This window comes from Salvelinus sp. IW2-2015, unplaced genomic scaffold (assembly GCF_002910315.2).
Source record: "Salvelinus sp. IW2-2015 unplaced genomic scaffold, ASM291031v2 Un_scaffold5620, whole genome shotgun sequence".
NCBI lineage: Eukaryota > Metazoa > Chordata > Actinopteri > Salmoniformes > Salmonidae > Salvelinus > Salvelinus sp. IW2-2015.
Genome location: NW_019946885.1, coordinates 7,564 through 17,221, shown reverse-complemented (window position 1 = coordinate 17,221; position 9,658 = coordinate 7,564). Strand labels below are relative to the sequence as shown.

General features: G+C 42.2%; 1 pseudogene; it reads right to left on the bottom strand.

Moving 5' to 3' along the window:
- Positions 1–267: 267 nt before the first annotated feature.
- LOC112078390 (mothers against decapentaplegic homolog 6-like) lies at positions 268–4,197 on the bottom strand (annotated as a pseudogene).
- Between the last annotated feature and the right edge of the window lie 5,461 nt (positions 4,198–9,658).

The following is a 9,658-nucleotide window of genomic DNA, read 5'->3' as shown; positions in this document are numbered from 1 at the left end:
CCCCTATCAATCTCTCTATCAGTCACACACTGCTTCCCTATTGATCAGAATGATTGGTTAGGAGTGAACTCCACAAACAATAGTGCACAGACAGCACAAACCAAACTAGACGTAAAGTAAAATTCATATCATCTACTACTGTATTCCAACATTATATAACCAACAATAAAACCCATCCCAAAACAAACAATGAAGGAATGAAATAAGTGAATTTTTGTGTTAAACTATGTCACCCTTTCTATCAATGGACTGAATGCTAAATCAATAGCCCCCAATGCTAATGTTGGCCTATCATTCCGTGGTAATACGTCTGGAGCATGGAAGCTGGTTGACAGTAGCGTCTCACCTGAGAAAGAGTCTTGGCGCGACGTCGGGGGAGTGGGGGGCCAACGTTTCAGTGTACGACAGTGTTGAATCTGATAGTTCTGCAAAGGACAGAACATGACAGGGGAGTGAAATCCAGAGCTCCATGGAAACCATTGTAACCATAGACTTTAAGTTAGTTAACTATTGTCCAGAGAGCGTTGTGTTGTGGGTCCTACTATACGCCATGTCCTCAAAGAGAGGTGTGAGGAGAATACAAACGAATTTGAAGCAGGAGAAAGCATGTGAATGCAGGAATAATGTACTGGCACATGACTAACTTTGAGGTAAAAGACCCGACATTCCAGATCTGGTAACACTTCATTTTCCAGCACAGAAAATAAGGGGTATAACTTTGATTTTTTAAAAACCTTTATTAACTAGGCAAGTCAGTTAAGAACAAATTCTTATTTACAATGACGGTCTACCCCGGCCAAACCCGGACGATGCTCTGAAAATTGTTCGCCGCCTATGAGACTCCCAATCATGGCCAGATGTGATACAGCCTGGAATCAAACCAGGGACTGTAGTGACACCTCTTGCACTGAGATGCAGCGCCTTAGACCACTGCACCACTTGGGCACCCATGGTATATATTTTTAATTTAACCTTTATTTAACTAGGCAAGTCAGTTAAGAACAAATTCTTATTTACAATGACGGCCTACACGGCCAAACCCGGACGACGCTGGCCAAATGTGCGCCGCCCTATGGACTCCCGATCCCGGCCGGTTGTGATACAGCCTGGATGAAGTGGGTACAAGATGTAATTACTTTTAATTTTTCACAACTATATAAATGTTATATTAATAAATATTAATTACTTTAAAAAGACAAAACAAAACTGTGCTGGGAAGTAAAATGCTACCAAAACTCCATACAGTGAAACGCCTTGTGAACTTAGCAGATATCTCTGTGGCTCACTGTTGCTGAGGGGGAACATGACTGTTACTGCCTGACTTACCCAGTGGCTTGTGTCATCTGAGGGAGATAGTCGTGAGTAGGGAGGTGGTGGGGATTCTGAAATACAAAATATGTGTGTTAGATGCTTGGTACTGCGTAGAAGTACATAGTTAGGTATCAGAGCATAATCTGTTACTATATGAAATAATAAGTAACATGGATTACTGGGAAAACACAGACAACAATCTGCATATGTCTGTAAAAAAGAAGCTGTTGATGGTTGAATGGGCAGATCAACATACAATCTTCAGACAGAATATAGAATAAAAGATGAGACATTCACAACTCTGTTGACTAAGCACTTCCAATGGTTCATAACTAAAAACGGAATTACATTACATATAAAATGTGTTTTCAGGTCCTAATTAAACAGCTATAAATAAAGAACACAAAAGAAAAGTAGGCTACATGTTGCCAACGGGCATTTGCCATACATAAAACAAGAAAGCTAATGGTGAACTGTCGAAATAGTTGTCTGGGACAAAGAAACAGGCCATGGGAACGGAGTGGATATAATGGCTGCGGGTTCTTTAAGAGGGGAGCCAGTAATTGCTGGAGTACTCAGTCAGTGAGATACCCAGCTAGTCAGTCTGGCGCCAGCAGTATGCAAACTGTATATTATCACCACTCCTTCACCTAAATAGCAAGAGGGGGACCTCCTAGGGAAGGAAAACGAGCCTTTCAAAGCGCTACTTCAGAGCGATCTTCAAATGGATAACGTAAAAGCTAAACAAATGAATATAATCGCATATCATGAACTAAAACATTGAAATAGAGGAATGTTGTTGTTGAGTACTTAGCAGAGAAAATATTTGATGCAAATACATTATAACGCAAGCTCTCCCTTTCCCTCTAGCTCTGTGTGAGTGTGTGTACAGTGTTGTTTTTGAGGATGGTATGCTAGCTACACTTCCAACAGTTGGAATTCAGTTGCTGTAATCATACAATTCGCTAGAAAATGTTAACTCCCGCGCATTGGCTAAGCAACCAAATATTTACAACAATGCGCATCAACAAAACTTCAAGAGTCCAAGTATGTCTCACTTAATCGCAGAGAAGTATAACCCTACGTGATTATTAATTGACTTTTGTGACTGTGAACGCGTTTTAATTTCACCTCACAGACGGTGGACACCTTTAGCGCTGCCTGGCCTTCTAATGAGTCCCATCTTTCACCATCCACCAGACTTCAGTAGAATGTGGGCCTACCTTTTGGGCATCGCTATTTGAGCATTGGCACGCAGTGCTTGGTTATCACGTTTGAAAAGCATCTATAAGTGTAGCCTCACTAGCGCCACTTGTGCGTAAACCTATCTAAAAAATAGACCCTTTCAATTATACAGATTTGATTTGTGTAATGGGGTAAAAGTGTATGATTGTAACCAATCTCAGTTGTCCTACCTGGCCCACACAAGAGACTGTAGTGATAGGGTTACAGCACACCGTTTCGCTGCTGTCCAATGCCCGGAAGCTTTGACAGTGGCACAGCGCTTTGAGTTGAGTCGAGTGGTGCAGGTCAGTCCATCGGTAGAGTTTACAGAGCAGAAATGGGGGAGATGTCGATGGCCACCTAAACGCAGCTCCGTCTGGGGTACCAGAACACAGTCACTGGGCATCCCTCCTTTCGACTCCACCGCCTCCAACAAGGCATCCAGCGGTTTCTCCTTGAGTCTTTTCAAAAGAGCATAGGTAACGTTCTTGAGTTCTTGCTCGGCCACCGAGACAGTATTCCCCTCCCGTCCCGTGAGGATACCTCCATCGCGGGGACTAGAGTTTCGAATACCCCGGGTCAAGACGGGGCTCCGAGGTCTAGGGTCCCTGTCTCGAAACAAACAGCAAGTAACCGTTCTACTGTCTTCTCGTGTTCTGGCTGAAGCCTCGGTGATGAGGGACGGGGACACACATGGCATCCCTCTGACCATGGTCCGAAGTCCCCCGGCGCCGACTCTTCGCTGTCCGTGAGGTCTGTGTTGCACACTTCGTCGAAAGTTCCCAGAGATGGCGAGGCACGGGTCACCGACCCGAGCTCCGTTTTGGGTATTTTTTCTGGGTTACTGCCACACGAACCGTCCCGAAACTCCTCGCTTCGTTTGCTTCTCCCATCTCCCCCGTCTCTGGCTGGGACTAAACGGCTTCTCCAGAGTCGCCGTATAAGACCTGAGCGTTTCGACCTGAACATACGACAATTTAGACCGTTTTGGATGTGTCGTATTGTTCCCGTCCAGGTCTGTGAGGATTCCACATTGATTTATTGGCTCCGCACAACATTCATGTTTTGTAAACGGCGCGCACTACATGCGCAGCCGGGGGTCGTAGATTTATGACTAACTCGCAGCATTAGAATGTAATTACGGTTGTATGTTGCATTAAACAAAGTCAAATGTACGAGATTGCACAGCTAAACAGAATGCGACATACATGCATTTACTGGTCTGTTATATTCTACAACCATATCGTCTACCAACTCCATGAAAACGTGTGTCTTTACAGAGGCTACACAATTCCCAAGACTATCTTCCGAGCAGCAATTCATAGGCTATAACCATAATATTCCTCCAATAACTAGGCTATAGCTACAACATGAAACGACAGCAAAATAGTTTTTTCTTGGATTTTGAGCACCCTTGGTTAAATCCTTTGCCTTAGAATCCTTCTGACGGCACATCGATGGAGTTGCTTCACCACGAAATAATCCCAAATAATCCTTGCCGCATTCAGATTCCAATGTTATTTTCCACCGTAGTGTAGAATAATCCGTTTGCAACCCCGAAATAAAAAGTTTAGATTGAGTTTTTATGCTGCTCAAACATACGGATGCAGATGTAGCTACTCCGKTTCAAGACTCAGGAGTGGTTTAAAGGAAAACTTGAATGACTTTGCTGCCAGTCTCACTCTCTGCTATTCTTTTCGGATACACTCGCCCGTGCACACGGGGGCCCCAGGAAAGCTCTGGAGCCATTGGTTGATTCCCATCATGTGCCAGTCTAGACACTTTGGCGGCTGTGAGCCGCACTGATTGTTGCGCAAACATGGTTTCAAGTTTCTTAACTCTTAAAGGCGCAACATCCACCTTTCTTCTCTCAAACTTTCAACTCTTCCCACGAACTTTATATCACACTGAACATGTTTACTAACCTACCGAAACATCAATGCACACATTTATCTCAGGGAAACACTTAATACTRAATGACAGAAAAARGCCCATTCAGTAAAATACTGTATGGAATCTGAATTATTTCTGATTTTCATTCTATAAGAGCACAATCTGCACAGAGTGATTTTCTCTTGAATTTGTGTSATTGAGAAGCCAGCAGATACTGGCACTGTGTGCCCTGTAGGTRSATATTTTACTTCCTGTTTTGTCATGYTGACCTTATTTATTACACATGCAAAATGCCATTATTGATTTATAAGTTATAAACACAATAATATGTATAATCATCATAATAATCAACAAGGACCGTATAACTACGCAACTATTTTTATGTTATTATTATTACTATCATTATCATCATTGTTATAATTAGGCTATTGCCATAATTACTATTGCTATGATTKAACTATTTCACTTTTCATTCATTAAAGGGTTAATGACTTTTCAAGTGCAGTTAAGAAGGCATAGCTTCCCATTATATATTGATATAGCTCAGAGTGGCAAGTTAAGATGGCATAGCTGCCCAATTATATAGCATAAGTAGCACTTATGAAGTCATAGCCCCGCCCCATTCAGGAATACCCAACCTCTGATTGGTTCTACATACTTCCAGGTCTTAAACTACCTCATTTGGACGCCTTTCCTTCCAGTTCTCTGCTGCCTGCGACTGGAACGAATTGCAAAAATCTCTGAAGTTGGAGACTTTTATCTCCCTCAACAACTTTAAAAATCTGCTATCCGAGCAGCTAACCGATCGCTGCAGCTGTACATAGTCCATCTGTAAACTACCCACCCAATTTACCTACCTCACCCCCCATACTGCTTTTATTTATTTACTTTTCTGCTCTTTTGCACACCAGTATCTCTTCTTGCACATGATCATCTGATGATTTATCACTCCAGTGTTAATCTGCTAATTGTAATTATTCGATTTATTGCCTACCTCATGCCTTTTGCACACATTGTATATAGATTCTCTTTTTTCTACCATGTTATTGACTTGTTTATTGTTTACTCCATGTGGAACTCTGTGTTGTCTGTTCACACTGCTATGCTTTATCTTGGCCAGGTCACAGTGCAAATGAGAACTTGTTCTCAACTAGCTACCCTGGTTAAATAAAGGTGACATAAATAAATTAAAATAAAAGGGTTCAACCTGAACCAAATAGAGTTCTTCAAAGGGTTCTCCTATGGGGACAGCCAAATAACCATTTTAGTGTCTAGATGAGAACATTCTAAGAGCATGAAACGTCTAATTTCAAATTTTGTACCATTCAACTCCTAACTTTTTCGAGGAGGACAGTAATGGTAACTAGTTCACACATCCTAAAAGTCATTGTGTCCGTTCGTCATAGTAATCGGACCAAGGCGCAGCGTGCGAGAGTTCCACATCTTTTAATAAACAGAAACTCACCAAACAAAACAACAAAAGCACAAAACAAAACGTACCGCTACTGGTGTGCACACAGGCAACTATCTGTAGACAAGATCCCACGAAACACAAAGGGGAAATGGCTGCCTAAATATGATCCCCAATCAGAGACAACGATAAAAAGCTGTCTCTGATTGGAAACCATACCAGGCCAACATAAACCATTAAACACCTAGATGACCCACCCTAGTCACTATCACGCCCCAACCAACAGAGAATAAACAGCTCTCTATGGTCAGGGCGTGACACATTGGCAAGACTCGTGGGGCCAATTGCAACCATGGAAAGCCACCAGATTATGGCCAGCTGATTTCTCATTAAACCATCAATACACGCTAAAATCACCTGCACAGCTAAACTCACTTGTAACCAACATAGAGAGCAATAGTAATGGTGACTGTTTGTAGGCACTAACTCCGCCATTACCTGTTGGCCAAAGCCTATGGAGAAATTATAGTTTTTTGGGGGGATAAACGCCGAACATAAGGTCTATGGTAAACACAGGTTAAGGAGATCTTATACCAGGGATATTCAACTAGATCCACCTGCTGACCGATTCTTTCTTGAGCGGATGGGCAGGGGGCTGGAACGTAATTACAAATCATTTGTAGACTGCAAATTGACTGCAAGAAGCCCAAACAGATATAATATTTGACTAAAACATAATAATTTCAAACTTTGCTTACATTTGTATACAATTACATACAGTATACAAGTATATCTTTATTATGTGTGGGAATACTTTTGAACAGATTTCCAAAATTTAAATCACCTGGAGCTGATTTGCTTGTGTTTTTACAATAAAAATAAACATATATTATTTTGCTCAGGTAACTTGGGGGCCAAATAAAATCACCCACTGGCCAAGTGGCCACCAGTTGGGGAACCCTTCTTACACATTTTGTCTCATAAGTATAATAGTATTTAGGGGCTCCCGAGTGGTACAGCAGTCTAAGAAACTGCCTCTCAGTGCTAGAGGTGTCACTACAGACCCTGGTTCGATTCCAGGCTGTATCACAACTGGCCGTGATTGGGATGTCCCATAGGGAGGCGCACAATTGGCCCAGTGTCGTTAGGGTTTGGCCGGGGCAGGCAGCCATTGTTTGAATTTGTTCTTAACTGACTTGCCTAAGTAAGTAAAGGCCAAATAAGAACTCCTAATCCTGTGTTAACCTCAGATCTTATTTTCACCTTTACCCCAAAACCTCATTCTTTCCTCATTCATTTCCCCCACAGGAATGGCTGAATCAACCAGAGGTAAGTCATTTCCCCCACAGGAATGGCTGAACCAACCAGAGGTAAGTCATTTCCCCCACAGGAATGGCTGAACCAACCACGAGGTAAGTTCATTTCTGACACAGGAATGGCTAAACCAACCAGAGGTAAGTCATTTCTGACACAGGAATGGCTGAACCAACCAGAGGTAAGTCATTTCCCCCACAGGAATGGCTGAACCAACCAGAGGTAAGTCATTTCGCACAGGAATGGCTGAACCAACCAGAGGTAAGTCATTTCCCCACAGGAATGGCTGAACCAACCAGAGGTAAGTCATTTCCCCACAGGAATGGCTGAACCAACCAGAGGTAAGTCATTTCTGACACAGGAATGGCTGAACCAACCAGAGGTAAGTCATTTCCCCCACAGGAATGGCTGAACCAACCAGAGGTAAGTCATTTCCCCCACAGGAATGGCTGAACCAACCAGAGGTAAGTCATTTCCCCCACAGGAATGGCTGAACCAACCAGAGGTAAGTCATATCCCCACAGGAATGGCTGAACCAACCAGAGGTAAGTCATTTCCCCACAGGAATGGCTGAACCAACAGAGGTAAGTCATTTCCCCCACAGGAATGGCTGAACCAACCAGAGGTAAGTCATATCCGGTTTTTAGGAATACAAACCGGCGATCTCTATTTGCCAGCAATTTTGCCGCGCCATAACGTCGATGACGAGGTTATCTTTTAGTCTTGATTGCAACCAACATTTTTCAAGACTGTTTCGCCCTCTGATTGGTATTCTCATTGGAACAACTTAGTCCTACTTTAGGAACAGAGTAAGAGCAATTGATCTATTTGATAATCGTTCCATACCACTGAAATCAAGCATTTCCTCATTTACCACGGCAAATCTACTGTGGTAATTTACCCCACACCTTGTATGAATTGAAAACTAATTGTTGATGGTTTAGTCTACTCTTCTTATTTATTAATTCCAATTTATACCTAATCCATGAAATACAATTGCTTTAAAAGACATTGACTGATATGGTCACATTCCATATTGAGATCAGTGGTCAAATATCCCTGGACAGTCCATATTTAAAATGTGTAAGTCAATCGTATTGAGTATATAATCTATTGGCAACTTGTTTATTAATCAATGAAAATGTAGCCTCTAAGTTATTTAGAATGGCATATATTATATTATTTTGCCATTTAAGGTGAAACATTTGAATGAAAGGTAGGCCTACTACTTCCATATTCTTGTATTCAAATAAGTATTTTTTACATTCAACAGCCTTACGGTTTCCAATGTTACTGATATGTCGATGTGACGCGGGTAAAGAGTCTAGACCGGCTGGCTGTATGATACACTGACAGTAACAATGAGAGATTAACTAATCTGATGCCTTTATCCAAGTGGGTTATTCGTTGCGATCAAGCTTAGTTTAGCCGCAGGTGAATATAATCTCCCGTTAGCAGCTTTATAGGAATCCAACGGTTACCTGCAGCAGAGCGTTAAGTTCTGCCTGTTCGTTGCAATCAAGCCATGCAGTTTTGGGCAGCCATGCCATCAAAAGGTGATACAGTTAAGGTCCTGTGAAAGTCCACTCACTGACTCAGGATCAGCTCAGTGTTGGACCAAAGCTATGTTCTTAATCAAGCCCTGATCAAAAGTCAGTTGTTAACCTGACCATTTGTCAACCAGAGTCGTGTAAAGCAGACGGGATAATACTTATCCAAACGCCAAACAAAAAGGAGCATTCAATTGTAGAAGTACAAATAGAACTGGAAAAATATTGTCCTCTACAGTAATTGTTTCCTGCACAGTATTCCTACTGAACACTCCCCAGTCTTTGAACCCGCCAACCAATGACAAAAGTGCAAAAACACACACCTATATTTATTTATTTATTCACACAAAAGAAGACAAGTGAAAGACAAAACAGTGCAGATGAAAAACACGTAACACTTATCCTAGAACAGATGGATCCATTGAGAGACAAGAGGACCTTCTCCTTTGGCATTGTGACAGCCATGATGGTGACTGCACCAACACAACAACTGACTCAAGGTCTGTGTTGTAGTTCTCCTTTTTTGGGAGCGTTGGCTGTTTTTGGCAGATACCAGGCTGTAGAATTAGCACCATCTTCGAGGCACCTTAATTGGGGAGGATGGGCACTTGGTAATGGCTGGAGCGGAATAGGTGGAAATGTATCGSCGTCATTGTAAATAAGAATTTGTTCTTAACTGACTAGTTAAATAGAGGTTAATTAAAATAAAACAATCAACAACTGATGCCATTCCATTTGCTCTGTTCCAGCCATTATTATAAGCCGTCCTCCCCTCAGCAGCCTCCACTGGTTCCGGGTCATGAACTGCTTGTGACTGAAATAAGAATAGATAAACATGTACGCAGGTTAACACAGTACATAGAGTTCTGCCTTCTTCCTCTCTTTGCGGCCCCATCTCAACCAAGGGGCTGGGAGGACTGAAAGGCACGTTAAAGTCTTTCTGTATGGGTCGGGT